The 7,716-nt window shown below is 48.6% G+C and overlaps 1 pseudogene; it reads right to left on the minus strand.

Annotated features, from left to right (window-relative positions):
• Window positions 1–630: 630 nt before the first annotated feature.
• On the minus strand, window positions 631–1,962 carry LOC140851986 (elongation factor 2-like; annotated as a pseudogene).
• Window positions 1,963–7,716: the final 5,754 nt, after the last annotated feature.

Genomic DNA, 7,716 nt, shown 5'->3' on the forward strand with positions numbered 1-7,716 from the left:
TCTGATTAAGGGTAGGTTCTTTGCATTTGGTCGGGTTTTCTCTGGAAGGGTCGCTACAGGTATGAAGGTACGGATCATGGGACCAAACTATGTCCCAGGTCAGAAAATAGACTTGTATGTGAAGAGCGTGCAAAGAACTGTTATCAGGATGGGTAAGAAACAGGTATCTGTTTGTCCAACTCGGGGGGCGGGGCCAGAGAGTGTAGGCATCATGAGGATTATTCTGAGACTCCTATGCATGTTTGTCATGGATTGGAAGGTGACAGTACCGATCACTTTAACTGCTTATGTTATAAGTTTGCTTGGTGGTTCATGTAGTATTTTATAGGGTAGCAGGTGGCCTCCCTGTTTGGAGAGCTACGTTTCTTTAGGTGTGTCAACTCAAGCGAGAGGGTGAATCAGTTTTGGATTCCATAACGTAGAGTAGATTTTGTATAACATATGGTAGGATTGTTCATTTAAGTGTGTGTTTGTGATGTTTTTCTTTCAAGTATGTATGCCACTTCAATTGAGCGTGACATTTTTTTTTTTTTTTTTTTGGACATCAATGGATAAATTCTCTAACCCGCAAACTTCGTCTTACAAAGTATCTTGGAAAATAACTAACCAGTAAAGATGTATAAAGCATCCTCACGGCAAACTCAGACAGATAACACATCTAGAAATGAAAATGAAAACATGACAGAAACCGACTACAGTAATTAACTACCTGCAAACAGACTCGGTGGTAATGACTTGGAGCTTGTCTTCTTCATATTCGGATAATGTGGTCATCTGCTCCTTCGAGCCTTTCCTCTTCCGGATGTCACTCACAAGTTGTGCTGCTTGAGTACTTGCAGGCTCCAATGGGTCAGAAGACATCATGCATGTCCCAGAGGTCAAACACACACTAAGGGAATGCCTGACCTGATGTTGCAGCCCTCAGAGTGCTTGAGAACCCAAAGGACTCGATACCTGGGAGGTAATTAAGCCTTGATGTTGTAAAGAGGGGTACCCGGCCTTTGTAGCTCTTCAAATACATGGCCACGCTTCTCGTTAAGAACACCATAGATGCCCCCAAGTGCCTGCCTGCTCGGGAGCCTGAATCTCTACCAGGTAATTAAACTGGTTCCAATTCCAAAAGCCTTGGTTTAGCCGTCAACTGTGATGCACATATGACCCTTCTAGCTGTTGGAATGATCTGATCACCACCACCTCTGTGAATAGCATCAGCATGCAGAACCACATCACATACTTCAAAGCATATTGCGCGCACGCATGTTTTCTTCAGCCAATGCTCCTCCTGATGATGCCCGCTGGAAACCAGCCACAACAGATCTAGTCCTTAATTTCATTAAGGTACGTACTGTACTCGATCCCTTGCACATATCAACGACCATGTTAGGGCCAGTGGCTTCAGGCCCAAAGCACCAGTTCTTCTTAGCAAGATCCTTGTCCCAACCAAACTCCTTTTTGGATCATCCCGTGGGCCAATACGCCCTTCATCAATGGCCTCAGCAAGCCCATCTTCCATGGGTCGTGCTTCCATATGGAGCCGATTGTGCTTGTTTGGTGACTTACCCATCACAGTCCGGCAAGATTTCTCAAGGACAGTTTCCCGGAAAAAGAGACCACAATGATCTGCACCCCCCATGAAATCCTCCTGCAGATCTTTCAAGCGAATCTATCTCAAGGTGGAGGTCCCCAGCACCTGCAACAATGTGCTCGCCAGATTCTTCTATTGTACAGACCACCATGGGATCTGATTTGGCCAGACGTTTTAAACCTTCAACGAGCTTGGGATGGTCAGATGCAACCTTGCATTGAACTGCTACACGTACAACAGGAGAAACAAAAAATTTCATGCATGCCTCTTATTGGATGGGCATCGACTTAATTCCTTCTCATTTGTCAGAGTTGCATTCTTGGTGATATATTGATCTAACCCAACCATGGCAACCTTGTATCCACAGGGCACATCCTCTAGATCCATCGACAATACCAATTACAAGCTAAGAGGCAAGAATTTGATGAGGTTGTATATTCTTCTCTAGTTTCATCTCTATGGTTTGATAAAATTGGAACCCATGCCTTAAATAGACGAGCTTGGCATTTAATCAATAATAGGATTTGCCTTCTTTGGCCAGATGAAGAAGGCTCCCATAATTCACAAGGTTTAGTGCAGTTAAGAAGATGCTGGAAGAATGAACAATGAATACGGCCATGACAAGTAGCACTGTTCTTCCTTTGACTAACAAACCTTTCTTTTTATTAATTGGATTAGGGAGGTGAAAACTCATCCAAGGAATTCGAAGAACGCAGTCATACTTTGGAAAAGAATATTTGAAGAGCATAAGTATTTCAGCAAAGAAAACCACATATTCCATAATTCCATTAATTCCTCCATACACAAAGAATGCATCACAAACTAGAGTGAAAAATAGCGTCCTCCAGGACAACAATACCCATAAGTAGGGAAGAAAACAAGAAGGGTTACGTTACAAGCGGATTTTGGATCGGGGAGGCAAATCATTTTCTTCATGCCCTCAAAGACAACCATAAATCTTCTAATTTCATACTTATCACAGAAATCAATGGACCTTTTGCCGCCGCAAGCAACAAGAAATCTGGTAATTGGAATGAAAAGAATCAAGGGATGAGTTATAAAAATCTTTAAAATTATAGTATTAAAAAATGATAAAATAAAAGCATTCCTTCGTCAACTAGGAGTGAGTATAAAGAACGACACAACGACCCGAACCCAATCCTCAAAATGAAATCACAACTTCGTGTCCGGGGTCATGGCTCGATATGCAAGAAATGCCAAAAATATTGAGAAAAACCATAGTATCCACCCATCGCTAATTTCTTTAGAAGGGAAAATATCACCAAGTATTTGTTGAAAAATAAAAAAAAATAGAAGAGAAGGTGAGAACTAGGATTTCAGAGGAAAAAGTCCTACTTTCTCTAGGACCAAAAGGATCCTTTTTATTAATTTTCAAGGGCTCAATTTAGAAATTATACAAATATATTTTTCTCTAACTAGAAGATTGCATTCCTAATCAAAGGGATCTATAATTTAAGAATTATACAAATATATTTTTTTCTAATTAGAAGATTGCATTGTTAATCAGAGAGATCTACAGCTCATTTCAATAGTATTCTCTTGAATAAAGTATCACAAACAGTCTTCAAACAAGGATATATCAAATGTACCAATAAAACAAACGGAATAATGTCACGCTCAATCGAGGTGGCATATATACTTGAAAGAGGAACATCACACGGACACTTAAATGAACGATCCTACCCTATATTATAGAATACATGAATAGCTCATCCTTCGATCACATGAGTTGGCACATAAACACACCTAAAGAAAGCAGACCTCCAGCAGGAGAGGCCATCCATCCATGTACTCTATCTTATTGAATACATAATCACTAAGCAAACATCTAACATAAAAAACTAAAGAACTGACCCCATATTATTTCTTGCCACCATCCATGAGCACTTTCACACATCAAAGACCTTCAATTCATCAATATCATCTAGTCGGCTGGTGGATCGCAGCAGCAGAGTAGCTTGAGAATACTATTCATGACGCCTCCCCTCTTGGGGGCTGACCCTGAAGTTTTGGATGAATCCATGGAGAGCACCAATAAGCCAAGTGGCAAGAACTAATGCTGTGGTTGATCAAGGTCTCTTCTCCAGTGTTTGCACTCAAGAGCATGGAACACACCTCATAAATGGACAAGCTTAGCAGTTAAATAACGGCATTTGCCTTGTTTGGTCTGGTTGGGGTGGATTCCCCATGATTTCGAGGAACTTTTATGGTAGTTTTACCCTGTTTTAGAGCAGGGGAAGATTTTTTAATATTTACTCTTCCAGAAGATGGAGACCTTTACGTATGACGTTCGCTAACATAGGAATATTAGAACCTGCATGACTCGCGAATGGAGTGACCCTTGTTTCACGTTAGAGGCCGGCAGGCCGACCGCAGGAAATATAGACAGATGAGACCACACAGTTTCCACGAACGAGTATTGCAGCGCAGCGTTCTGCTTCCAAGAAAATCCCATTGGTGTTTTTTACCTTCCCGGGATCAAGAATGCCATGTCGCCTTGCCAACTGAAAGTTTTTTAGAGCTTGGATCCTTCCATATTCTATTATATTTTATTTATGTAATGTACATTATCATATCATAATATTATATAATATAATAGATAGTATAAAATTAATTTAAGAGGTATAATCGAAACGAGCGTAAACAATTTCGAGATAGATATGGAATAGTTCATGCCCAGAATGAGCATAAGATGGTTATTTTCAAGTGAGTATATATTTATGTTTTGCAAATAATGTTTAGCTGGCATTAGGTCGGATGCTTCAAATCTATACCATTGTGAAGACCATAACATAATACACAAGTCTAGCCATGATTTTCCAGATCAATTTACATGTTGATTGAGAAAAAAAATATATAAAATAAAACATTGAAAATGTAGTGTTAACCATAAAATTATAGCTTGACTAAATTTCTGCAAAAATTGGAATCAATCTGAAGTTGGATTTGGCACTGGTGAATAAGCAGGATTAACATCTATAAAATCCACTAAATGTTAGGCTAAAATCTATGTTCCCAGATCTTGATCTTGATCCAGCTCGATCATGTAACGTATATATTACTGCTTTAAGAAATAGAAATAGATAGTAATAAAAAGGAACTAACAAAAATGAAGTGCACAGCTTATTTTTGACTTTTATATGAAAGACCACGTCAGCAAAGCCATCAAAGGAGCTCCATCGAGAGCAATATGGTTTAGAGCTTGTTGGGATATACCGACCGACGACCCCGACGGACGACCCCGACGGACGACTCCGACCGACGACTCCGATGGACGACCCCGATGGACGACCCCGACGGACGACTCCGATCGACTGGCCGACCGACCGACCGACCGGCCGACCGACCGATCGATTCCGACCGACTCCGACCGGCCGACCGACCGACTGACCGACTGGCCGACCGACCGACCGACCGACCGACTGACCGACCGACCGACTCCGACCGACGACCCCGACGGACGACCCCGACGGACGACTCTGGTCGACTGGCCGACCGACCGACCGACCGACTGACCGACCGACCGACCGACTGGCCGACCGACCGACTCCGACCGATGACCCCGACGGACGACTCCGATCGACTGGCCGACCGACCGACCGAACGGCCGACCGACCGACCGATTCCGACCGACTCCGACCGACCCGGCCGACCGACCGACCGACCGACTGGCCGACCGGCCGACCGACCGACCGACTGGCCGACCGACCGACTCCGACGGACGACCCCGACGGACGACTCCGATCGACTGGCCGACCGACCGACCGACCGGCCGACCGACCGACCGACTCCGACCGACTCCGACCGACCGGCCGACCGACCGACCGACCGACTGGCCGACCGACCGGTGGACGCCATCACCGGCCAATTAACGGCCTACAACCGACTGAGGATGTGTCTACCGGGCATGCTTTTCCCGACCGACTGAACCTAGAAGTCTGATGGCCGACTCACGCAAGGCTCGCCGACCAACGGAGGGGTCCGACGCCACTCAACTGACCACCGACCTAGGGTCGGTCGACTCCTCTGATCGCCGTACAGCCGCCAGACCTTGTCAGTTCTGACAGCAACATGCGGTACGGCCATCTAGGGGCATTGTCCCGCCGAGGGCATTGTCAACCCTGGTGATTTGACAGCCCCACAGCGACATGACACTTTCACGGTGACTCTGACAATCTACAGTGAGTTGACAATTCCTCACTTGTCCGCACCATTAATGACGGCGCCATACCGTGCTCCACTATATAAATCGGGGAAGGCAACAGTGCAAGGGATCTCTCCACTTCTCGACTGGTAGACCACAGGCTCGCTCCTCTCTTCCCTCTCTCCCTCGATCGAGCTCTCTGTCTACATTTCACTGTTGCCCAGTCACCTCTCTGACTTGACCGTCGGAGGGTCTCCGCCAGAGCCGCCTCCGGTCAGAGTGGACTTCTCGTTTTTGCAGGTGCTCGCTTCCCGGCGATCGGACGACGAGGCGATTGGCCGCAACAGATTGGCGCGCCAGGTAGGGGGAACGATGACGAAGACAAGAGCCCAACGATCGAGGATCACCGGGTCGGCGAGGCGCTCTTCCCGCCGGGAAGAGGCCTCCCCGCCACCGTCGGCGGCGGAGCCTAGCTCTCCACGCCCCGCAGTGACCACGGAGGCGCAGATCGCGGCCATCGTACGGTAGATGATCGTACTGACGGATGCAGTAAGAGCCTCCAGCAACAACCGGCGGCCCGTCCAATGCCCTCCAGGAGCAACCGCCGACGACCGCACCGATCCCCGTCGCCTCTGCGCGAGCGCCCTCAACAGCGCTCCCACGGAGAGGAGCAGGGACGGCCATGGCGCGACGACCGACGGTCCCGGCAGCCCTCTCCTTCCCTGCTGAAACGGGCGAGGAAGGAGAAGCGGCCGCGAACGCCGTCCGCCTCCCCTTCGGAATCTTCCGGGGACTCCACTCCTGGGGTCTCCCAGCACCGACGGGCGGACGACTACGAGCGCAGGTTCGAGAAAATCGACCGTCGGCTTGCGCAGTTGCAGATGGACGGCCAGAAGTCCGCGAACGACGTCGACTTTCAGACCGCCCAACCTCTCTCCCGACTCATCCTCGACGAACCGATCTCCAGTCGGTTCAAGATGCCGCACGTGGAGTCTTACGACAGCTCCACCGACCCAATCGACCATCTGAAAAGCTACAAATCTCTCATGACGATCCAAGGGGCAACCGACGCTCTCCTTTGCATCGGCTTCCCCGCCACGCTCCGCAAAGTTGCCAGGGCCTGGTACTCCGGTCTTCGATCGGGAAGTATCCACTCCTTCGGGCAGCTCGAGCATTCCTTCGTGGTCCATTTCAGTACCAGTCGGAAGCCGCCGCGAACCTCGGACAGTCTTTTCTCCCTCAAGCAGAGAGAAAATGAGACTCTACGATACTTCGTGACGCGATTCAACGCGGCCACGCTTGAGGTCCGGGACCTCAATGGAGACATGGCCATCTCGGCCATGAAACGGGGGCTAAGGACATCCCGGTTCACCTACTCCCTGGACAAAACCCTCCCCCGAACATACGCCGAACTGCTGGAGCGCGCGTACAAGTACATGCGCACGGACGAAGGAGCTTCCGACCGGCGCCTGACTTAAGGCACGGGCCGAAAAGAAAAATAGAAGAAAGGTCGGGCCCATGCAGGCCCTCCACCGATAGATGGGTCTTGCCCCGACAATGGAGTCCGAGACCGACGCATCGCAGGTATGACTCCTACACCCCTCTCCCCGCTCCTCATGCGCAGATCCTGATAGAGATCGAAGGAGCAGAGAATCTACGACGGCCTCGGCCTCTGAAGGCAAAAGACCCCGACCAACACGGTCGATCGTCGATCGCCAAATCAACGGCTCGATCATCGATCGCCGAAATCAACGGCCTCGGCCTCTGAAGGCAAAAGGCCCCGACCAACATGGCCGATCGTCGATCGCCGAATCAACGGCTCGATCGTCAATCGCCGAACCGACGGCCTCGGCCTCTGAAGGCAAAAGGCCCCGACCAACATGACTCGATCATCGATCGTCGAACCGACGAACTCAGCCTTTGAAGGCAAAAGGCCCCGACCAACATGGCCGATCGTCGATCGCCG

Source organism: Elaeis guineensis, chromosome 10 (genome assembly GCF_000442705.2).
Source record: "Elaeis guineensis isolate ETL-2024a chromosome 10, EG11, whole genome shotgun sequence".
NCBI lineage: Eukaryota > Viridiplantae > Streptophyta > Magnoliopsida > Arecales > Arecaceae > Elaeis > Elaeis guineensis.